This window comes from Balaenoptera ricei, chromosome 13, assembly GCF_028023285.1.
Source record: "Balaenoptera ricei isolate mBalRic1 chromosome 13, mBalRic1.hap2, whole genome shotgun sequence".
NCBI classification, from domain to species: Eukaryota; Metazoa; Chordata; class Mammalia; order Artiodactyla; family Balaenopteridae; genus Balaenoptera; species Balaenoptera ricei.
The window spans coordinates 765,900-791,302 of NC_082651.1; the positions used below are offsets into that span (position 1 = coordinate 765,900).

The following is a 25,403-nucleotide window of genomic DNA, read 5'->3' on the forward strand; positions in this document are numbered from 1 at the left end:
TCCCGGCACCCACAAGCCCGCAGAGCCCCTTGGGCCCCACTCTGCAGCCTGGGTCCAGGCTCCCTGGAGAGCCCGAAGGAAAGAGGAAAAGGAAAAACCAAGTGTTCACTGTGTCTCCGGCACCAGGGAAATCTGGTCATTCCTTACTACTATTTGACTCATGTGCAACGTTTTCGATGCAAATCTTCAAGGAACTTAAGTTCGCAGGAGGGTTCTGGATGTTTTCTTCCTGGGCTGCGTAAGCCCATCCGGAAGGCATTTCTGTCCCGGTCCAGGCCAGACCACGTGAGCACTCGGTTCAACTCCAGGCCGGAAGCACACCCGCCACCGCGGACGGGATTTGTCCCTCCGGGAGCAGAAGACAGGCTGTGGGCCCCTGGATGGCCTCCCAATATCCTCTGACACAGTTAACCCTCTGATGAAGTAGATCCCTGGGTGTAAGTATCTGAGATCCTCAATACTTTTCACCCTTGGGGTCCTTTAAGAATTATGGATTTTGAGCGGAGACAAAAGGAAAGATCGTATCTATTTTTAAGTGAGATCAAAGAGCTAGTCTTGCCCCAAGAATCGTTTGGTCTGTACGTTCTGAGTGACAGGAGAGTGAGGAAATGTTGCTAGGCAACGCTGCACACCCCCCCAAAGCCCCTCACCCCCGGCCGCAGGCTCCTGCTGGACAGGAACCTCGGGGTGCATCCCCTGAGGGCTGTCCTCTGGTCAGCCATTCTCTGTCTCTCAGCAGCTGGACTTACTGGGTGCTTATGAGTCCCCCTGCCAGGTTCTGGGGATGCATGGATCGAAAGAGGAGAGTCCAGCCTGGTTTCAGAGGGAGACACAGAAATGGATGGTTATACGATAGAGTAGCAGTTGCTCTGGTAAGGAAATAAAAGCTGCTTCATCTACACAGCTGACACCAGAGTTCTCCATTGGGAGGAAACTGACTCTATCTGGGAAAATGACTTGGTAAAACTTCTGGGTCAGGATTTGGTGCACGAGGGCATGGAGGCTGCCTGGGGAAGAGTCCAGGGGTGGGAGGGAGTTCCTGGAAAAGAGGAGAAGAAACGGGAGGGAGGACAGGGAGCTCAGCTGCGAAAATCCTGGCTGAGGCCCAGCTCAAGAGCCATGTGGATTTAAGTGCTTTGCTATTAAAAGCACTTCCTGTGACCCATAAACCTTCAGGAAACTTTCTGCTGATCCTGGCAGAATTCGGTTCGCTGTTACCGTGGAGGAGTGATCGGAGAGGACAGGCCTTGACTCTTACACGCTGACATCAGGGCAGAGGTGAAAGATGAGCCACATCACGGAGAGAAAGAGCAGACCGTGGGGCCAAGGCTGGAAACCGGCTAGGCTTGACCTTGAGACGACCAATTCAAAGAAACCTCGGGCGGGGCCCGGGTGCAGTCTGAAAGCTGGGTGACGGCACCTGAGTGCTCCATCCAGGTGTTGGGGCGGTGAGGGCCTGCCGTCCTGTGGGCCATCCTTCAGCGCAGGCGAGGGATGAGTCAGGGAAGGTGCCCAGAGGGGCTGCCGCCCAGGAGAGCTCCCGATGGAGGAGCGCAGGTGCCGATGAGAAGGGCGTGCGCAAAGGCCCTCTGCAAATCGGGGTGTTTGCCTCGGAAAAGGAGAATGTGCCGTAAAGGGATGGGGCCCCATTTAGAGAGGAGCAGAGCAGAGGCAGAGAAACTCAGAGATGACATCTTAGCTTCTGAAAGACAACTGCCCCCCCTGCTCAGATTCAGATCTCACAGAGAAGATGGGAGAGACAGACGCCAAAGAAACGAGGCCGCGTCTCTGCAGGCGCGAGTCCCCAGATGCCCAGAGGGCAGCCTCCACTGTGGGCGGTGAGTCCAGGGCCCACAGGAGAAGCAGCCGCCCTGCAAAGACAGGATGAACACCGAGGAGCCTAAGGCAGTGTGCCCGTGCTCCTGCTGGTGAAAGCTTGCTGGCTTCCTTATTTTAGGAGGAAAAATGCTTCCTTTTCTTTCCATAGGAAGGCTCACGACCTCTCCTTCAGCTGGAATTTCCTGAGCCTCTCACATCACGTCAGTTCTCTGGCTTCTGCTCTGACAAAGGTAATTTCAGGGCTTAGGGCAAAACCTGTGCTTCCTCCCCGGCTGTGCTGAATAGGCAGAAAATCTGTCCTGTTGCGACGACGTTGCAGGGCCCGGACTCCGGGCAGGGTGTGTCGGATGTGCCCGCCCACACCCGCCTGCGGACCCCCTGCTTCGCTGTGAGAGCCACAGCTGACCTGCACTCGGCAGTTACTCCCTGAATTGGGCAGGGAGGGCAGGGCGGAGCGCGCCCCGTAAGGGGCTGATGCTGGGGCAGGGCGTCCCGCAGGGGCCTTGAGGTGCGGAGGAAGAGCCTGCCCCGCTTTCACCCGAGCGCCCAGGGCCTCAGGGGTGGGAGGAGGAAGGCGGAGGGGGCACCAGGGCTGGAAGGGGGCCGGAGCGCCATGCGGCGTGGTCCCTCCAGCCTGCCGGAGGTCCTCCAGGGCACTCCGCACAAGAGGCAGGACTCTGACGGCTGTTCCGTGGAGGAACCTCCTCGTTTGTAAATGTTTGTGGAAGGAGAAGCAGCCGTAATCTTCCTCCTCGGCCCCTGTGGTCCCCCTGCCCCGCCCAGACGCCTGCGTTCCCATAGGAACCAAGCAGTCCGCTCCCAGTGACGCGGAAGGGCTGCTGCCTGGAGCCTGAGGGGTGCCCGAGGGCCAGCGATCCGCGGGACCGTTTTCCTACACAGCCTTCAAAGCCCTCGCAGAGGCGGGCAGGCCGCGCCCCGCGCTGGTGGGCAGACGCTGCAGGACGTACTCGGGTCACGGCTTCGCCACCTCGTCCTTCGAGTTTGAAGGTAGCAGACGTTCTCCAGCATCAGAGGAAATCGGCACCTGAGGGCACTTAAAAATGTCACTGAAAATGAAGTGTAACCAACCAAGAGATGAATCAAAATAGAAAATTAAGGGAGGGAGGGGCCACGGTAAAAAGACTGGCAAAGACGATGACTCCACGTAAACAAAGAGTGAAGACTGTTCCACGGCGGAAAGTGTGGTTTCAGAAGAAAACGTAAACCTCGACAGCATACAGCTGGCAAACTCAGGAGGTTGGGAGAGAGGAGGAAAGGAAATGTGAGAAGTTAATCTCCTTCAAATCAAGGCATTAGTAGATACTATCCAAAGTTGTAACAGAGTTATTTTAAAATAAATGCTGGGACTTCCCTGGCAGTCCAGTGGTTAAGACTTGGAGCTTCCGGTGCAGGGGGCGGAGGTTCCATCCCTGGTCGGGGAGCTAGGATCCCTCATGCCGCGTGGTGCAGCCAAAGCAAGCAAACAAACAAACAAAAATAACCGCCGCCTATTAATGCTTTCCATAAACCCTTTTCTTAATTTTAGCAGCTTTATTTTAGAAACTAGTATTTTTTATGGTGAGGAAACATCTATCTGAAATTCAGCAATTCCTTCCATTTTACTTCAGTTTTTTTGTGTGTTAAATTCAAGTACAGTGACTCAAAATTTAATGTTTAAAATAGGATGTTTGGGGACTTCCCTGGCGGTCCAGTGGTTAAGACTCTGCGCTCCCCATGCAGAGGGCCCGGGTTCGATCCCAGGTCAGGGAACTAGATCCTGCATGCTGCAACTAAGACCTGGTGCAGCCTAATTAATTAATTAATTAATTAATTAATAAAATAGGACGGTTGCGCTCACCGCCATTGAGCAGCATTAAGAGAGTGAAAGGTATCTCACACAGAGCGTGAGGCAGTATCTGCAACATAATCCTAACACATTAACGAGACGCAGGCAGACAAGCCAGCAGAAAAACTGGGCAGAAGACTCGGACAGGCACTTCACAAAACAGATGCCCGAGACAGGCGATAAATGCATGGAGAGGCACTCAGCCTCACTAGCCTTCAGCAAAACGCAAATTAGAACCACACGAGCTACTACTTTACTCCCAGAATAGCTAACATGAAGAAAGGACACCAGGCCACGCTGAGTGCAAACAAGGCTGGGGGTCCTAGAACCCTCGTGCACTGTCTGTAAAGGTGAACGGATGCCACTGCCTTGGAAAAGTGGCCTTTCTGACTGAAGTGGAATGTGCGTGCTCCGTGACCCAACAACTCCACTCCTGGGAATATCTAACACAAGTGTGCACACACAGGGGCTTCCCTGGCGGTCCAGCGGTTAAGAATCCGCCTTCCAATGCAGGGGAGGTGGGTTCGATCCCTGGTCGGGGAACTAAGATCCCACATGCTATGTATGGGGAAATTAAGCCTGCACGCCACAACTAGAGAGAAGCCCGCGAGCCACAACGAAGACCCCGTGTGTGGCAACTAAGACCCGACGCACCCAAAAATAAATAAATAAATAATTTTTTTTTTTTTTTAAAGTGTGTACACACAGGCTGAAACATGGACAGGAATATCTAGAGCAGCATTATTTATAACAGTCCCAAACTGAAATACACAAGTGTCCACGGACAACTGAATGATTTGTGGAATACAACGGAATACTAAACAGCCATGAAAACCAGCTACAGAGACATACACTGATGTTGATGAATCTCACAAGCATAATTTTTTTAAATTAATTAATTAATTAATTTTTGGCTCGTTGGGTCTTCATTGCTGCTCATGGGCTTTCTCTGGTTGCGGCGAGCGGGGGCTACTCTTCGTTGTGGAGCACGGGCTCTAGGCGTGCAGGCTTCAGTAGTTGCAGCTCGTGGGCTCAGTAGTTGTGGCGCATGGGCTTAGTTGCTCTGCAGCATGTGGGATCTTCCCAGATCTTTCTAAATTCTTTCCATTTTCTTAACAGAATCATAGACCATGTTTTATCTCTTTCCATCCCCTTCAGGCTTTATTCTTCATTCACTAAAATTTGAGCTGAAGAAAACCCAGAAGACTCACATGACATTAATTAATGCCAGAGGGTAAATGAACTTTACAATTACTAACTAATGATCATATGAGATACACTTCAGAAATAATTGTATATGTTAGGCACCTGAACAAATGAAGCCGGGCTTCCTTTGGGATTTTACTTTTAAGAAAAGGAGTTGAAAATTAAAGGAAAGAAAGTGGCTCTAACGGACTGCGGATGCTTCACTCATTCCACACCTGCTCCCCGAGAGGCTCTCTGCTGCGCTTGCTGGGGAAAAGGAAGGTTGGACGCGGCCCTGATAGGAAGGCGTGTAAATGTGTGTACGAGGTGGAGTAGGATGGATCTACGGAGGCCGGTGATGCCATAGGACTTAGAAGGGCTGTGGGTATCACCTGAGCTACTTTGAACAATGGGCTGGCAAATGCACATGGGTAGGTCTGGAAGGGCATTCCAAACAGAATTATTCACTTTACGGTTGAGGAAACCAAGGTGCAGGGAGGTTAAGCCACCCAAGGCCATGAATTTGAACCATGAGCTATCTGATTCTGAAAAGTTTTTTTCCAGTCTAGATACACACAACAGTGTATTAGGGGTGCTCTTTTTTCCCTTTTTAAAAAAATAAATAAATTTATTTATTTATTTATTTTTGGCTGCATTGGGTCTTTAACGAATTTTTTTTTTATTTATTTACTTATTTATTTATTTTTGTGTGTGTTGGGTCTTCGTTTCTGTGCGAGGGCTTTCTCTAGTTGCGGCAAGCGGGGGCCACTCTTCATCGCGGTGCGCGGGCCTCTCACCATCGCGGCCTCTCTTGTTGCGGAGCACAGGCTCCAGACGCGCAGGCTCAGTAGCTGTGGCTCACGGGCCTAGTTGCTCCGCGGCATGTGGGATCTTCCCAGACCAGGGCTCGAACCCGTGTCCCCTGCAATGGCAGGCAGATTCTCAACCACTGCACCACCAGGGAAGCCCCTGCATTGGGTCTTTGTTGGTGCACGTGGGCTTTCTCTAGTTGCAGCGAGCGGGGGCTACTGTTCATTGTGGTGCGCGGGCTTCTCATCGCGGTGGCTTCTCTTGTTGCGGAGCACGGGCTCTAGGCGCGCGGGCTTCAGTAGTTATGGCACGTGGGCTCAGTAGTTGTGGCTCGCGGGCTCTAGAGCGCAGGCTCAGTAGCTGTGGCCCACGGGCTTAGTTGCTCTGCGGCATGTGGGATCTTCCCGGACCAGGGCTTGAACCCGTGTCCCCTGCACTGGCAGGCGGATTCCCAACCACTGCGCCACCAGAGGTTTCTTTTTTCCCCAGGCCAAGACCATGCAAACAGTTCAAGTGAAAGGCAGGGTTTTGTTTTGTTGGTTTTGCTTTTGCTTGCTTGTTTTTGATTTAAATTAAGGCTACAGGGGCCCCTCAGGGAACCCATGCACGTGGGGTGGGAGGTGGGGTGGGAGGGTGGCACCCGGTGAAGCCCCGTCTCCTGACAGTCTCCCCAGCCTCCACCTCTACGCTTCTCATCCTACAAATGTGTCACCTCTCCTTCTTCAGCACCCCAAACGTTCCCAATCCTAGGAGTTGCAGGGCCGGCCTCACCCTAATTCTCAAATGAGAGCCTTGACTCTATCTGGGCAGAACCCTTCACTGCCAGCCATTCATAAGCTGTTGCTCCGGTGTCCTCCCAGTTCCAAAGAACTGTGGCTGGAAGCAGTGGGAGTCGGGATGTATGGCTCCCGGCCACTCAGAGGAGTGGGGTGGGACAGAAATGACACAGCTCCAGGGTACAAACCAGAGCCTCCCAGAGAGGTCACACAGCTAGCTCATCATCAAGGACAAACGCTGCACCCCATCACCACGCCACCAGCGTGTCTGCTCGGGCTCAGATGGGTTCCCGGCTGACCCCAGAAGCGGTCCCAGGAATTCTGAGATTCAGGAATTCTGTGATTGCTTACCTATTTGAGCTTAAATGTCATCTGTGCTGACTCAAGGTAAAAGGCCAGTGGAAAGCAAGACTTTGGGACATGAAGTAGCTAATATACTTGATAGCTATGGTTGTAATGAGGGTGGTAGTAGTAATGGTGGTAGCAATGATGGTTAGGGTAGTGGTGGTAGTAATGGTGGTGATGGTAGTAATGGTGGTGAGGGTAGTAATGGCGGTAGTAATGGTGCTGAGGGTAGTAATGGCAGCAGCAATGACAGTTAGGGTAGTGATGGTGGTAGTAATGTTGATGATGGTAGTAATGGCCGTAGCAATGATGGTAAGGGTAGAAGCGAAGAAGGACTGGTTTCTTCATGTTGCACTACAGGGCTCAGGAAGAGAAAAAAGCTAAGCTCAGGGCTTTAAACTCTTGGCTCAAGTCAAGGCCTGGTCAAAGAAACAGAACTCCCATGGAGGCCCTAACAGAATTTCTTATTTTTATATCACAGGCTGAGGACTAGACCCAAAATCTAGTCGTGCAAGCTTCTGAATCACAAGACAGTTCAGCCTCCAGCCTTGTAAAGTCTCTTATGTGAAGGGTTAGAAATTGTTAGTATGGCACGTAGGACCTTGAGATTGAGATGAGGACATCTGGATGGGTTTGTAAGAGTCTGACAACCTTGTACCCCAAATCCACAGAGACTTCCTTATCAGTAGCAACATGCCTTCCACAGCACCTGAGGCCACTCACCTGAGGTAAGTGTCTTTTAAGGCAATGCCTATTCTCCTGAAGACTTACTTTCACCTCTGCTCATTACTTCCAAACCCATAGTTACAGTCGGACCCATGCATCCTAGGTCTGTTCCCAGATAACTTATAAACCGAAACAACTCAAGATTTTGTTAAGTTTATGTCCACGGTCACCCGAGATGGAAAGAAATGTTGCACTGGATAATGGCGACTATTATTCAAGATCCTGGACTTTGTGTGCTGGCTCTAACAATCTGGTTGGTTGGTTGACTGAAATGTGGGCCCGACGGTAGTCTACATTTAACAAGAGAGGCCAGAATTTCCCTGGGATAATGTCAAGGAAGGAATCCAAAGATTTAGGAATATGAGAAAGTTGAAAAGAAATTATTTTGTGCAGCCCACCTCCTCACCACCTGATTGTCTCCCAGGAGGACCTGGAGACTCCCTTTTATTAAGGCTCTGAGAAATGCTTTGGTGAGTAGAGAACCAGGAGCCTTGAAAAGCCCTGTGCGAATGACAGCGGGAGCCTCTGCACTGAAATGGGCTTTCTGATCAGCAGGAATGGCGGGGTCCTGCAGCAATGGGTCCAGCAGACAAATGGGTGCAATTACTGTGATGTGCAAAAGGGGAGAAGACTGTCTGAACTACAGAGATCACAGTCACCTCTGAAATGGAACGGCACCCTACCAAGGTTACTTCATCCACACAAGCAGAAAAGTTCTAGGTCAGCAGAAGCATGACTGAGTGACCAAAAAAGGAAGCTATTTCTCTTTCGACTCCCAGATCTTTGTCAGCTCACAGGAGCCCCAAACCCTGATGAAGAGGAGGCCAGGTCCTCTTAGGAAGGAATCCTCAGCACTGTCAGAAATGTAATAATCTGAGTCTTCCTCGGAGCCCTCCCCGCAGGGACCTGACCTTACGGTCAGCTACCGGGTGACTGTGCGTCTAGGAAAGGAAACAACCAGACTTTTGAGGGCTGAGTCAGCACCGAAATACGTCAACGTGAACCTCTGGAAAGCCAAAACACCCCCGTTTCTACCACCCAGAGCACATCGATTTTACTCTACCAAGAACTGTAATCCATGCTTTTGAGAAACAGCTGGAGGTTTCCTCTTGGGCTTGCCTAGAGGCTGAAAAGCTGACCAGGCGACACCAGGTCAGCAGGCGCTCAAGCTGCCAGCATGAAGTGGGTGCTGTGTGAGCCACCCAGCCACACGGCTGTGCACGCAAAGCAGGCACCACCATCAAGCGAAAATGACTGACTTCTTTTGGTGCGTGAGAGTCCCCTGGTCAGAGTGAGGTTTTGCAGGGTACCATGATGGCAAATAGAACATGCTTTGAACCCAAGAACAGTGGGGTTGGCAGAAGCACTGCAGGCGGGGAAAGCAAGTCCACAGCCAGAAGAGTCGTCTGTTGTAGTGAAGACAAACTGGCACCCTGTCCACGGAGGAAAGGGGTCTAATGCAATCAACCTACGACCACGTAGCTGGCCGGTCACCACCCCCTCTTGGAAGCGGCGCCCTTTCGGGGAAGAAGCGTGGGCTCTGCCACCAGCAGGCTGGGCGCTCAGCAGCAGCAGTGGCCAGACCAGCCTTGGGGAGGGGTTGTCCATACGCACAGCCTTCATCCCTGTCGCTATGACCACTTTGTACAGGGGGCCACTGAGCAAGTGGGGGCGTGGGGAGCTAACATTCACACGTTACTGTCATCTTGTTCACCTGACTTCTGAAAGCCTCCTGTGTAGTGGATGCCGCTGGAAGCGCTCACAGGGGACACAGACATCACCGTGCTCTGCCCACTCCCCAGGCTCCCTGCCAGAGTCGCCAACCAACCGGCCAAGCCATGAGCCGCCATCTACGAACCTGCGCAGATCCTTACGGCCGGCTCTCTCTCCAGCTGGGCACGGCGCTCACAGTTCCGTCCACTGGGAAGCTCTCTCTCCACGCTGTCCTCCAGGGAGGCCCTGGAGAGGGTCTGAGTGCAGCCGCAGTCCCTTCCGTGCCGGTCCAGCAGGCTGTGCAGAAGCACCTGTAAACCAGACCCAAGCTTCCATGTCCTCTCATACGGACACAAGGAGCTTCCACGAGGGCTTGAGTCTGGGGTGGGGGCGGGAGGGCGATGCAGCAGGAGGAGCTGCTATGGGACCCTAACCTCCCGGACCTGCCTGAGCCCAATCTTATAAATGGTTGGTTAGGGAACCAGCTGGGAAGCAAGGCTGGGTGCTGCCCCCGAATGCTTTGCGCCAAGGAGCGTATATGTGCTGTTTCTTCCACAGCAGGGTTCACAGGTGCAGGGGTCAGGGTAGAGATGATAGGGACCCTCTCACCATCACCTGGTAAACCATTTCCAGCCTTGAAAACTGGATCTGGAGGCCTAGAGTTCTTGGTTGTCAAGGCGGGGAGTCTTCGTCAGAGGCTGCAACAAGGTGCCACTGACTCACGCTGAGACCTGGCTACTTGGGGCTCCTCACACCACTGACCCACCAGGCAGATAGAGAAGGGGACATGCTGAGCTGGCTTTCCCTGGGGACAGGGGGTTGGCCCTAGATCGTGGGGACAAGAGACGACCAGCTGGGGCGTCCAGGGGTTTAGTGGGTCCTTCTTAATACTTCCATGTCCCAAAGTAAAATCTAAGGGAAAACTACAGGCAGGACCACAGACGCGTCTAACTACTCAGAAGCAAACGTTTCTGTCATCCCACCAGCTAGAGAATGTCAACCATACGATGGCAAAGGGAACTTGGAATGGGGGGTGAAAAACAAAAAGGTGACCATATCAACCCAATGACAGTTACAGAAATGAGAACTGTAGTAGTTTTAAAGAGTAAAATATAATGAATAAATAAATATAAAATATAACACGTCAGTAAGTGTTAAAATTACGCATACACACGCACCTATATTTCCGCTTTACCTCTTGCTTATTATTTTAGATAAGGAAAATGGGTGGTACTTAACCCGTGCAGTTCGTAGACCACATTTGAAGCCACATCTGGATCTGACAGAGGGGGCTGTGCATCACCAGAGATCCTGGACTTTGAGATGGATCCAGAGATTGCTGGGACTCTGTGTCTCTCCACTTGGCGGGAGAGGGTACATTAAGGAGAGCAAATCCTGGTGGTTGGACCCATGACGTCATCAAACAGGAGTTAAATACAGGCGGATACACGAGAACAGATGCTGAGCCACAAATGAGTGCCAGCTATTTGCCGTCTGCTTCCAGGTAGGACTGGACAGGGGGAGGTACTGGCGGGAGATTGGCAGGAGGAGGAGGGAGGCAGGGCCCCTCCCCTCCCCCCTCCCCTCCCCCCTCCCCTCCCCCTCCCCCCTGCTCCTCTGGCTGTGTCTCATCTGTGCCGCAGCTCTGGCTGGGCAGCTCCTCCCCCAGGGCCCCAGCCCCACCAGGCAGCCCCGGTGGCTCCAGCTCACACGGTGGTCCTTGCTCTTGGACACCTGGATTCACCCCCTCTCAATGTCCTTTCTGCCTTTCCTGAAATTGCTAATGTCTGGGACAGCTTGCCTTCCACCATGTTCTGTGGGCTTCCTCAGATGTTGCTCCAAATTCCCCAGATCAAATTCCCACTGTCAATCTGTGCCGTTTAGGCTGTTTCCTGAGCCTGGCTGCTACCATGTGTGCTGTCACACCACTAGAATGTATAATGAATTTCCATCATCTCCCTGACTTTTGCTTCCCACAAAATCCAAACAAGCACAAATGTTTGTGAATCAATTGAAAAATCAAAGCCACACACAGCAGTGCCCTGCAAGGAACATCCAGAACCGAGACTGTTCCGGGAAGCTTCAGGATCACTGCAGCCTTGCCCTAAGAAAAGGACACAACTGTTTTGCAACAAACGGTTGCATGTCATGTCATCACACCAGTGTGACATGCTGTGAGGGCGGGGTCACAGCCCCCGTGGCCTGTCACGGGTCCCCAAGTTCATCTCTGCCCAAGTAAACACGCGAGGGGGTCAATTTCCATAAAGGAAATTTGTGTTCTGGAATTCGGCTCTTAGAAAATGGAATATAAAAAAACTTGGGATTTTAGAACAGATAAATGAGGAAGTAGTCAGATGCTTCACCAAAAAAAAAAAAAAATTATTTTAGGTAAGTATAAAATTCACAATATCTTTAAACACTGAACCCCTGTGATGCATTTCAAGCACCATTTTCAGGAACCCTTGATCATTACGACTCTTCTGCTGAGGGAAGGAGATGGGTAAATTACTCCTCTCCAAGCCATCTCCAAGCTTTCTGTTCTCCGCTTGAAAGAAGCTTCCCTCCCCTGCCTCCTTTCTTTTTGGCTGTGCCGCACTGCAGCTTGCAGATCTTAGTTCCCCTACCAGGGTTGAAACCCAGGACCAAGGCAGTGAAAGTCCTAACCACTGGACCGCCAGGGAATTCTCATCCCCCCCTTTTTTGAATGCTTAGGTAGTCAGGTGTTTATTTTCTAGTTCTCAACAAAAGCTGTAAGATTTTCATTTTTAGTAAGCACTGTGTCTTACCTTCTTGTTTATGGGGTGAAAGTAGCAGTTAACAAGCATGGTTCTAAGTGAAGCAGCAGAAGCCTATTAGCTCTAAGTAGGGTAGAGGCAGGTCCAGGCCAAGGTGACCTGGCCAGGTTACTCTACTCTTAGGTCACCTGGGCGCTGGTTAGGAGTTAGGGGTGTCTACCCCACCACACACCTACTGAATCCGCATTCAACAAGGCTCCCAGGTGATGCACATTCGCATTGAACGTGGAGAAGCCCCGCGCTGTGGTGTAGGGGTTCCCACTGAAGCCATGAAACAGAATGGTTGTGCTTGGTGCACAGACTGGAGGTTCGAACCTGCTGGCTGTCCCTGGCAGGTCCCGCAGGGCTCCCCACATACCTGGGGCCTCTTCTGAGACTGGGGTCTCCTCTCCTCCCCAGCCCTGCCAGCACAAGGAGCACCTGTGGCCTCAGAAATGTGAGGTGACACCCATTGTCCTAATTGACTCACCAAATTGCACCAAGGACTTTTTGACTCTACGTAATAGAAATCGGGACTTCCCTGGCGGTCCAGTGGTTAAGACTCTGCGTTTCCACTGCAGGGGGCAAGGGTTTGATCCCTGGTCGGGGCACTAAGATCCCGCATGCCACGTGGTATGGCCAAAAAAAAAAAAAAAAGAAATCCACTTACACCGGCTGAAGGGGGAAAAAAGGACTTGAGCATAAGGACAGGCGTGTAGATCATGAAACTCAAGGCAGCCTCGTGGGGGAATTCCCAGGACCTAGAACGTTGTTCCAAGTCTGCACATCCCATGACTTCTGTCTCTGTCTACATGACCAGCCCTAGCTGTCTCCTCACCTCCCCACCATCCTCACCTGGAAGGTCTCCTTTCAGATAGAAACTTGGGGGGACCTGGATTTATTTTAATAAGGCACGGTCTCACTTACTAATGGCTTTACACAGAGGAGGAAATCTCTGGCTAAAAGGGTGAGCTTGAGGCATCACCCACTGACCTTGGCTGACTGCCCACTCGGCCAATTCATAGACTACCCGCTGCTCTAGGAGAAGGAGCTGAAATTACCGACTAAACTGGCGAGGATTTGCAACGTGAACCCCACCTCCTTCCTCCAATCCGCCTCTAAAGTTCTTTACCTTGGAAGGCTGACCCTACACTCCTGGCAGATCAAGGCTCAGAGACAGTGGTCAGGGAATTAAATTCACAGCCCGTGCAGGCACGCACCAGGGAGAACTCTGCCAACAGACTGAACGGTAACCTTGCTGCTGGCATCTGCACTGCCATTTGGGGTCCCACTGGCTTGTGAATGCGGCATTGTCCTTTGGGGCCACACAGTCGGGAAACAAACAAAAGCTGCTCAGTTAGCACTGCACAGCTCTCCCTAGGGGTGGGCGGGGACCAGCAGGAGCGAAGAACCAAGGGCACGTTTCCCAAGTCCACAGTTTGATCAGAGCGGTTTTTGCTGACTTCCTCTTCTGTTTGTTTTAAGTGACAGGCTTGGGGTTTGGCAATACGGGGTCCTGCGATCTGAAAATCGAATACTGCCAAGCAGCCAGGGAAGCAGACAGGAAACAAGGTCCCGGTTTCGATGCCAGCGCCGCTTCTTTGGAAAGCGGAGTGAGGACCGCAGGCTCACTGCCCCCAGGCCGCACCCAGGCCGCACTGCGGTGCCTTCCCAGCACGAGCGCCCGGTGCCTGTGGGTGCAGAGACACCGGCCAACTCAAAGCTCCTGTGGTCTGAGCGTGTGCCTGAACGTGTTACTGCGGAAGCCTGGTCTTCCTTTTTGCCGCAGAGTTCTTAGTATTCATCCTAGAGATTCTGGAAAATTCTAGCTCTAACACAAACTACTTTTCTTTAACCATGCTCTCTCCTAGTGAACTTATTCAATCCCCTAGTTTTCATGCTATCTACTGGCTGATGAGTCCTAAGTGTGTATCTCCCCCAAGCTCCAGGGCTGGATGTCCACCTGGGGACCGAGATTTCTAATCCCATCTCAGACTCAGTGTGGTCACAAGCGAACTTCAGAGCTCTGCCTACCTCTTCCACCTCCCAGTTTTCTTCAACAAGTTCATGGCCATCCTTCCGGCAGCCGCAGCCAAAAACTGAGGAATCATAATCAATTCCCCCCCGGCGACCGAAACAAATGCACAACCTAAAAGTTGTGAATTAAGTTTTATTTGGCCGACTTCTCAGGACTTAAGCCCGGGATGCAGCCTCTCAGAGGGCTCTGAGGGACTTCTCTGTAGAGGCAAGGCAGTGCTGGTGAGGTTTGGGAGGGGGGGGAACGGAGCCAGGATACATAGGACCTTTTGCAACAGAAACCAGGCCGTCAGAACATCAAAAGATTACTGTTAATGAATGTAGCGCTCTTCTACGTATGGGAAGATGCAAGAGTCTGGGCTCACTGAAATCATTCCTTTGATGTGCACCCTAACGATCTAGGGCCAATATCCTGCTTTTCTCCATCCTGAATCTCCTCAGGGTGCACAGTCAAGGCGGCTGCAGTGGCTGGTGGCTTGATGACCACAGCATACTTTGTTTACTGATAAGGCAGGTGACATTCTTCATCCTCACCCCTTTCCTAATACCACTAGAAAACAGCCCTCTACTCCCCTCAAATATACCCCGAATTCATCAATTCTCGCCATCTGGCTGATAGAACCAGAGTACAAGGCACCTCTGTCTCCACCTAGACCATATTGTGAAAGCTTCCCTCCTCCCCCTCTCTCACTTTTTTATTTTTACTGTTTTTTATGCTTTAAAAAACTTTTTTATTATAGAAAGTTTTAAACATATAAAAAGTAGAGAGAATAATATAATAAACCTACTTAAACCTACCACCCAGCTTCAAAAAATCAACATCTTGCACGTTATTTTTATATTTTTTCCCCACAAACACTGGTACTTTGTTTTGTTTCAGAATACTTTAAAGCAAATCTCTTATATCATGACTTTTTTCCTATAAAGACTGTAGTATGCCTCTGTAACTGATAAAAAGTTTTTAAGAAACATACCCACTATACTATTATCATATGTCACAAAATTAAGTTTTTTTCATATTGTACATATTGTCTTAAGAACCTATTCTTACAATCGCTCTAGTGGAATCAGGATTCAAACAAATTCCACATAGTATATTTGGCTAATCTGTCCCTTAAGTCTCTTTTGTAACCATCCTTCCCTTCCCTTTTTATGCCATTAATTTTGGGAGGACCTGGTCGCTTGTCCTCTGGAGTTTCCCACATTCTGGATTGATTGACGACATCCTCATGATGTCATTTACATTGTTTCACTGTCCCTGCCATTTCCTATAAGGGGCAGTTAGTATTACAGGCTTGACGAGATTAGGTTCCATTTTTTCCAGCAGACTATAGATAAGTGGTGCTGAAAGCCTCCTAGTGCCTCACCCAGGGGTACCGTGTCTACTGCCCCAGTTTTAGTGAAGCTATGGTTGATCTATGGGTTCAAGTGTCTTACTTAATTTTAAATAGTCTAAAATTCAGAACTCCAAATCAAAATTAATGAAATGGTGCTCTAATTTTACAGATTCTATGGGAATTCTATTTGGGAATCAAAGCCCAGAGCCTACACAGTAGGTGGGATGGGTTGAAGATAAGGGATGGGGTTGAGACCTGGAGATGAGGTGTCTGAAAACCGCAGGCCACCTGCCTCCCTGCTGGGATCACGTACTGAGTGGACACTGTCCTGAGGGGCCAGGTCTGGCCCTCACCCACCCCCGAAGCAGCCCCTGGCTCTGTGCTGGCCTCCTGGAGCAGGGCCTCTGCTGGAAAGGGGCTGTACCAGGCATCACACTGGCTTTTACTTTCAACTTTAAAGAGAAAATGCCAGCTGCTTCGCAAGGACCAAAAAATCCGGGTCTCACAAGAGTGGACCAGGCATCCCTCGCATATATTTAGGAAAATGATGAAACGACCTTTTGAGTTTTGAGAGTTTAAGAAAAATCTGTCAAGAGAGCACTGGCCAGCGAGAAGCTGGGGACGCGGAGGTGGCAGTTCTGCGTTTAGGAGGGGCCACGGCGGGGCAGGTGCTCTCAGCCTTCACGTCTTCCTGACCACCAGCCCCCATCCACCCACTGCGGGCTGCACCCCAAAGAAGACAGGCCGATGGGACTCCCCTAAGGACCCCTATTATGAGGGCTATCCTGTGTGCACTAAGAGGGAGGGGAAGGAAGGAAAGGAAGGAGACAGACTGCACTTCGAGGCTATCACCTCCCAAGAGCACATAAGAGCTTATGCACAACTGGTCTAAAATCAAACTACAGCCTGTGACTTGCATTCCAAGCTGTGCAGAGGGACATCTGAGTTAATCGCAGCATGTGCTACCTTGTTAAATTCCTGTAACAAGCCTATGAGATGGTAGGGATCACTCATCTTTACTTTGCTGATGAGAAAACAGAGGCTCAGAGAAGTACATCCTATTGATCTAAGTCTTACAGCTAGTAATATATTTTATTCCTGAAAATGAATTCTGGGACTACCCTGGTGGCACTGTGGTTAAGAATTCACCTGCCAATGCAGGGGACACGGGTTCGAGCCCTGGTCCGGGAAGATCCCACATGCCACGGAGCAACTAAGCCCGTGCGCCACAACGACTGAGCCTGTGCTCCAGAGCCCGCGAGCCACAACTACTGAGCCCGTGTGCTGCAACTACTGAAGCCTGCGCGCCTAGAGCCCATGCTCCTCAACAAGAGAAGCCACTGCAATGAGAAGCCCGTGCACCACAACGAAGACCCAACGCAGCCAAAAATAAATTAATTAATTAAAAAAAAAAAGAATTCTGTAGCACTGTCCTCTGAAAGACCTAGAAACAATGATAAGCCCAATAGCAGTGAGCACCTTAGAGGGCCTTACAGCATTTCTCACTAAAAAACTAGGCTGCCTTAGAGAAATGTCCGATTCCAGGTATGCAGAAGACAGTGTACCAAGGAACTTGGAAGATATTGCCATATTGGGAAAAAGAAGAGTTGTGTCAAAGGTGTTATCAGCCAATACGAAAGCCAATCAAAGGTCAGAAAAACCCTCTCGAGTTAGCTTATAATATGAAAATTAGAGCATAAGAAATAATTGCAGAGGGCAGAAGCCCAGTAAATGTGTTAAAGCTCAGAGCTCATCATGATGTCTTTGTACAGATCACTGGTCACCTCTGGAAGATGCTAGGAAACCATTTTGTTGTTTGGAAAACCTGCAAATAAAGGGAAAACCCAGGCATGTACCCTTCTTCCCCTATATGAACTATATACCTCAGGGTAACCAAATAATTGAAGAGAAGAAGTTTCCTTTTACAGGAGTAGACCAGCTAACAATTGAAGAAGGAATGACACAATTAGAAGGTCAACATTTTGACCCCCTAATGAAATAACGGATCCGGGCAGGCACTGATCTTCCACACCCGCTATGTACAAACAACAGCTCTTGTGGGTCTGCTGTTAAAAGTGTTCTTGCCAAAATGGAGCCCGAGTGTGACTCAGCCTTAGATAGGACACCAATTTTCAGGAAATAAGGAGACAGAAGATCATGTTAAATGACACCATGGGGATGCAGTTCGCAAAATCTAGACTGTGGGAGCTCGACAGCAAAAATGGCCCAGTTTCCTCAACATAAAAAAAAAAAAAAAAAAGATGTTGATGGGTAACTGGGGGTACCTATCAGTTAAAAGAGATTTAAGAGACATAATGACTGATTCAAATGCATGAACCTAATTTTTAAAACAACCAAACTATTTAGAAATATGAGAAAATTGGAGAAATTTGAGCACTCTGAGTATCTGATGATATTAAGGAATTCTTGCCAGTATTTTAGGTGCAACAGTATTGTGATTGTGTGTGTGTGCACGTGCACACAAACGCATCTTTTCAATCTTGAGTTTTAGTAAGAATTTAAAAATCCAAACATTTCATAGAGGACCAGGAATTTCCAAATTACACAAGCCCATGTCCTTCACATTCACACACCCTGGTGATGTGTAACCTGGCAGCACAGTAAGTTCTTTTATTTTTACTATCTGTAGAAAACTGGCAAATTTATATTACAGAATTACCAGACACAATTTTAGACATTTCAACAATGCTTATGAACACTTTTTTTGATGTCTGGGTTTGCTTCACAATAACATGAGATGGGGAAAGTGGGTAGGGAAATAGACGAAAGACAGTTTCACCAAAATGTTGATAACTGTGGAACTTGGTTTGTGGGGACACTGGGGTTCATATACCTTCCCCTATTTTTAACATTTTCCAAAATGCAAAGTTAGCAACAACATAAAAACCACCCAGAGCCAACCATTTCCTACAAGCTGATGTCTTAGTTTTCAGGATCCACTATCTTTAGACAACAGTTCCCATCTCCTACCTTATCTTCTACTTCTGGGTAGTAAACACTTTTTGCTCATTTTGTCTCCCCAAATGAGATGCAGATTGCAGACCTGGAGTACATGCATCCTACTGTCCTGTTGCTAAGACCAACCCTTCCATCATCCCTCCAGGCATATTATTCCTGGCTCTGTCTCCTTCAATACCTCCCATTTCGTGATTTCCCTTCTCAACACAACCCATCCATAAATATATATCTCACTTTCAGCACTGATACTGTCAGTTACCTTTCTGTGTGCCTGTGACTGTCCTCCTTACCTGGATTGTAAGTCCCTGAGACCAAAAGCCTTGTCTTGTACTTATTGGTACACACTGAAGACTTAGCACTATGGTCCACAGCAGGTGATTAGTAAATATGGTTTCGTTAAGTGGCTGTAATCACTCAATTAGATGCTAGCGGTAGAGCTTTGAAAAAAAAAGATGATGTCTGAAAGCAAAGTGAGGAAAAAGCAAAGCTAGAAGTGAGGCAGTCTGCCCGGAAGAGAGAACAAGTACCTGATGACAGCCTTCGGGGCACTCGGGGCTTAGCGTGGGAAGATGGTGTCTTATGACCTTAGCAGGTAACTTCAGCAGATTTCCCCCAGACTCTAAGTGAAGTGCCATCTGGTTCAAACACGAGGGGCTTTTATTTCCTGCTTACGGCAGAACACTCCTGCCTGCCCCAAATGTTCAGCTGCCAAAGAGCAGCTGCAGTACTGCTGAACATTTTGGCTGAAATACCCTCAATCACTCACTAAGTGGCCAATACTCAGTTCCCTTTAATAATCTGAATTCCTTTTTAAAATGTATTTCAAATAGCCAAAGGAAAAGAAAGAAAGGTTGAGAAACGGAAAGCCTGACCCTGCCATTTACGTGACTGCTGCCCCTTTGTTCCCTAATCCATATTTTTTTAGTGTGATAAATATATATAATATATTATATATATATAATTTACCATTTTAACCATTTTTTGGTGAACAATTCAGCGGCATTAAGTACATTCCATTGTTGAGCAACTATCACCACCTTCCGTCTCCAGAACTTTTTCATCTTGCAAAACTGAAACTCTGTCTCCGTTAAACTCCAGCTCCCCAGTCCCCCCTCCCCCAGACCCTGGCCCCCACCATCCTACTTTCTGTCTCTGTGACTCTGGCTCCTTTAGGGCTCTCACATGAGTGCAAGCATACAGTATTTGTCCCTTTGTGTCTGGCTTATGTCACTTAGCATGATGTCTTCAAGATTAATCCATGTTGTAGCCTGTGTCAGAATTTCACTCCCTTTTAGGCCGAATAATATTCCACCGTATGTATAGCCCACATCATGTTTATCCATTCATCCACTGATATCACTTGGGTTGCTTCCACTTTCTGACTATTGTGAATAACACTGCGATAAACACTGGTGTGCAAATACCTGTTTCAAGTCCCTACTTTCAATTCTCTTGGGTGTATACCCAGCTGAACCCATGTTTGGAAGCCATTATTTCCAGTTATATATTAAATACTTCTTAGGCATCCCGAGTATTTCCTTTCTTCCCCATCTTATTTTTAAGGTAATTCTAGAAGATTTAGCCTCAATTTCTAGCCATTGGTAAACCCCATATAAAAGTAACCGCCTCTAAGTGCCATAAGATTTTCAGGTTGCTTTGGAAGCAGGATCCAGGCGGGTGTGGACGGGCGCCGTCTGAGTCAGTCCTTCCCGCCACACCTGGGCATGATTTAGAAAAACAGATGCTTCAGTCTCTAGGCTTGAGGACTTGGAATAACTGTTCAGTAAACAGCAGTCACACAGGATGGAAACAGAGAGCAGGCATCTGAAGCCCCATGTAGAAAGGGCCGAGTGGGACCGATTCACAGGAGCAGCCCGCAGCGGGAGTTGGGGGTGGGAACAGACTGCGGAGACAAGGCCTGCGTGGACGCGGTGAGTCATCAGCTCCGCCCTGGCTGCAGTTTACCTGCTTTGGGGAAAGGGATCCTGTAATACATGCTTCCTGTTCAGAGCTGTTGTGAGATTCGGGCTTTGAAAACACAAGGAATCATATAATTCCTAAGTATTCCTATGAACCCTCCATTATGCTTAATGCACCCTTTCAGAAAAAAATAGAGGGCAGGAAAAAAGAGAATTCCCAGCCTTTTAAGAGCAGGAAGTTCCTCACTGATACTATGTATAAAATGGACAACCGATGGGAACATGCTGTATAGCACAGGGAACTCACCTAGTGCACTGTGGTAACCTAAATGGGACGGAAGTCCAAAAGGGAGGGGATATCTGTATGTGTACGGCTGATTCATTTTGTTGTGCAGTGGAGGCTAACACAACATTGTAAAGCAACCATACTCCAATCAAAATTAATTAAAAAAAAATAAATAGGGACTTCCCGGGTGGCGTAGTGGTTAAGAATCCGCCTGCCAATTCAGGTGTCATGGGTTCGAGCCCTGGTCCGGGAAGATCCCACGTGCCACAGAGCAGCTAAGCCCGTGCGCCACAACTACTGAGCCTGCGCTCTAGAGCCCACGAGCCACAACTACTGAGCCCACGTGCCTAGAGCCCGTGCTCCACAACAAGAGAAGCCACCGCAATGAGAAGCCCGCGCACCGCAACGAAGAGTAGCCCCTGCTCGCCGCAACTAGAGAAAGCCCGCGCGCAGCAACGAAGAGCCAACGCAGCCAAAAATAAATAAATAAATTTATATTAAAAAAAAAAGCTCAGCCATCAGGCTAGATTTGGCACACACACACCCCCAATGACAACAACAACAACAAAAAGAGCAGGAAGTTCCTTGGGTTCTCTTTCCCTCTTAACCTTGCACTGTTAGAAAACATGAATGACCTTGTGTAAAAGGCAGGTCAGAGCCTCTAGATTACAACTGATTCCCTCACAGAGTTTCCGAAGTCAGATCACTGTTTCACTGAAGGCTGCAGAAGACTCTGGAGAAATGTCTGGTTTTTTCTTCGAGCAGATTTGGCCTAATGCTTAAATCCATCACTGAGTACAAATACTCTTTCAATTCAGAAGGTAGAGAACAAATACACTTGAAAAAATCTGAATGAATCCATACAAAGGGAGAGATGCTGCAGATGAAACCACTTTGACGTGAACAGTCGATGTGACAACAGAAGCGTCCTAAGCGTTGGGCAACAAGCTCCTCTTTCCACGAATATTGGAGAGAAAACCCAGGGGTGCTGTGCTAGATTGCTCCGTGTCTGCCGGGAAGGGGTTTGGCCAGCAGCGTCATCTTCTGGGTCCAGGCTCTGTTTGGAACATGACGGAAGCACCACTGGAGGTGGGAAAAAGTCTCCAGCCTCTATTTACTGCAAGAAACACCGTCGCAAAGGGCTGGCAGAAGAAACAGGGAGTCTTACGAGAACATCATCTCAACAATGCAACACCCTAGGCATTTGAACTGTTTCTTAACAGTTTTAGTGGTTTTTAACAGTTTAGTGCTTTTTAGGAGAACCAGTCCTAGTTGTGAGACCAAGCCCTCATAAATGAGCCATTAAAAGAATCTAACAGACAGCAATAGCGTATTATAACCATCAGTTTTGCTAAGAACTAAATGATTCTTAAGTTCAACTACTACTAAAAAGCCCTGCTGTGGACCACAGTGAGTCATCAGCTCCACCCTGGCTGGAGTTCACCTGCTTTTGGGAAAGGGATCCTGAAATATTACTACTAAAAAGAAAAGATAATTATACAATGTGATAGAGCTGCTAATTATCGCTACAATGTATAAATGTATCAAAGTAACATGTTGTACACCTTAAATTTATACAATGTTATATGTCAAATAAATTTTAATTAAAAAAGAAAGTAAACATTTTTAAAAAGAATCTAAATGAGAATTAAACAAAGGAAACCCTGTTGCTGACATTCCATTAAAACATTTTTTTACCACTGTGTAAACCTACTATACAGTACATGGGGACTCAGGAACTGATTTGATTAACACATTTGTGAAAGCTAAGTCTAACTGGACTGATTTTTTTTTTAAATTATTATTTATTTATTTATTTATGGCTGTGTTGGGTCTTCGTTTCTGTGCGAGGGCTTTCTCTAGTTGCGGCGAGCGGGGGCCACTCTTCATCACGGTGCGCGGGCCTCTCACCATCGCGGCCTCTCTTGTTGCGGAGCACAGGCTCCAGACGCGCAGGCTCAGTAGTTGTGGCTCACGGGCCTAGTTGCTCCACGGCATGTGGGATCTGCCCAGACCAGGGCTCGAACCCGTGTCCCCTGCATTGGCAGGCAGACTCTCAACCACTGCGCCACCAGGGAAGCGCTGGACTGATTTTTAAACGAGTCAACGGAAGAGGCTGCACAGGAGGCCCAGTCCTGTCACTGTCACCTTTGGCAGGTGGCTTAGTCCCACTCTGGAGGTGCCTTCAAAAGCAGGCTCAGGAAAAACAGTAACAAAACACTCAGTCCAAACACATGACTTGCACACCTGGTGAGGAATTTGGAACTTGAGTTTGCATTTATGGGACATAAAAAAGGAAGTTCCAGGGAATATTAAATCTCATGTTTCCAGAGAGCAACCCAGGGTCTTCCACTTTAAATGGACTTAACCTGCTTCTAGTGAGTACTACCAATATCTGAAATGCTTTATCTTAGTTTGAATAATAGTTGAATAACAGTTTCATTGAATAATAGTTTTATTCTGTTACCTTTTTTAAAAAACTGTAAGTTGCAATAAGAGCACAAAGAATTTCCATACATCTTTTGTCCTGATTCTTCAAATGTTAACATTTTGCCACACCTGCCCTGACTTTCTCTGTCTCTTGCTTCTTTCCCTGAATCATATGAGAGTAAGTTGCAGACATGATGTCCTTAAGTGCAGATAGTGTGTATTTCCCGGAAGCAAGGACAGTCTCTTACATAACCACAGAACAAAGACCAAAACCAAGAAATTATCATCACACAATACCATTATAATCTACAGGCCTTATTCAGATTTGGCCAATTTAGCTTAATAATGATACTGAGCAGGGCCCTGTGGGGCTCCTGGGCACAAAGCCTTTCTGTGTCCCCCATTTCTTTTCTTTTCTTCTTTTTTTTTTTAAATAGTAGTATGTTGTGTTTTTTTTTTGGCTGTGTTGGGTCTTCATTGCTGCATGCGGGCTTTCTCTAGTTGTGGTGAGCAGGGGCCTCTCATTGCGGTGGCTTCTCATTGCAGAGCACGGGCTCTAAGCACACAGGCTTCATAGTTGCGGCACACAGGCTCAGTAGTTGTGGCTTGCGGGCTCTAGAGCGCAGGCTCAGTAGTTGTGGCGCACAGGCTTAGTTGCTCCTCGGCGTGTGGGATCTTCCCGGACCAGGGCTCGAACCCGTGTCCCCTGCATTGGCAGGCAGATTCTTAGTCACTGTGCCACCAGGGAAGGCGCCCCGCCCCCCATTTCTTTGATCACAGGAAACAGACTTCTTCCAGCCCCCGTGACCTACCCTGAGTTCCAATGGGCAGATTCAAGCAGTTGTTAATTAGGGGAGGGAAGGGATGTGAGACCAGGGAGAAACAAACAGTCAAGAGCAGCCTTGGGGCAGGGTCCTGTTTCCCCATCAACAGAGAGACACAACAATATCTTTGAGCTGTTTTGCAGATACTGAAACCCCCTGCAGGTGGCGGAAGTTAACGATTAACTTAACGAAGTTATGCTGCCCACAAGCACGTAGACCCCAGACCAGCTGGACCTGAAGGTTGATGACTCCCGATTACCTCATCACCAGCCCATCAGAAGAGTGTCCTCGAGCTGACCACGCCCTCTTTGAACAATTACTATAAAACTTCCCACTCTCTTCTCCAAGGAGGGGGACACACAGTTTTTCAAGGCAGGAGCCCGCTGTGTCCCCCTTTGCCTGGCAAAGTGATAAAGCTCTCCTCTTCTATTTCACCCAAAACTCTCTCCGAGATTTGATTCAGCACCGGTGCACACAGAAACTGAGCTTGCGGCATCAATAACGTCCTTTCAGCAAAAGAAAAGCCTGGCTCCTGTGCTGCACTTGCTGTCGTATTTCTTGAGTCTCCTTTAACCTGGAACAGCTCTCAGTCTTTGTCTTTCACAGGCTTCACAGTTTTTAAGACTACATTTCAGTACACTGTAGAAAGTCCCTCCATTTGGGTTGGTCAGCTGTTTCCTAGTGACTCCGTTCAGGTCATGCACCTTTGGCAGAGATTTCGTAGCAGCCATGTGTTTTTCTAGTGCATCGTATCAGGAGTTGATGTATAATAATTGTTAACAGGAAAACTGTATCTTGGTATGCCCTTCTCAGTGAAATAAGAAACCATGAGAATTCTAAACTATCATCGGATTCGTAATAACTGCAGTACGATTCTTTGTTTACGTATCAATTTCCAGTCGTAGGGAGAGTAGAGACTGGGTCTCATCCACGTTTATGACTTAGCAGCAGCGAAGGGCATGACCTCCAGTTGGCACCCACCACGGGAGTGAGAACCACCTGTCTTCCCTTTTGGTTTCCACTGTCTCCCCCCATCTCCGTTTCTTCCTCAGCTCAGACAGGGTCAGACGGCCCAGTCCAGGTGCAGCTCCCTCTCAGGATGTGCTGTGTGGCTCCACCGGTTAGCACTGGGTAAAACGTCCTCACCCACCACTTGACAAGGTCGGAGCATTGAAAAATAAACGATTAAAATCTGAGGGACTTCCCTGGGGGTCCAGGGGTTGAGACTCTGCCTTCCAGTGCAGGGGATGAGGGTTCGATCCCTGGTCCGGGAGCTGGGATCCCACATGCCTCGGGACCAAGGGATCAAGGCATAAAACAGAAGCAGTACTGTAATAAATTCAATAAAGACTTTAAAAATGGTCCACATCAAAAAAAAAAAAAAACCTTTAAAATACGATATGCCAAATAGTTATCTCGCTTCTGCTAAACACTGAAGTTGTGTAAAGTGGATTAAAGAACTCGATCACAGTCAAAAACTGTTCTTTTTGCAATTTCAGAAAAACTTAGGATAAAACATCATCAGTTTCAGGATTCTCCATAAACTGGTAATAACATTTAGCCTCTTGCCATAGCCT

The 25,403-nt window shown here is 48.6% G+C and overlaps 1 long non-coding RNA gene across 1 annotated transcript; it reads left to right on the forward strand.

Moving 5' to 3' along the window:
* Positions 1-324: 324 nt before the first annotated feature.
* LOC132376873 (uncharacterized) lies at positions 325-24,925 on the forward strand. Its single transcript, XR_009506450.1, has 4 exons — positions 325-437; positions 1,988-2,069; positions 10,455-10,744; positions 23,970-24,925. It is a non-coding gene; the product is annotated as an uncharacterized LOC132376873 (long non-coding RNA).
* Positions 24,926-25,403: the final 478 nt, after the last annotated feature.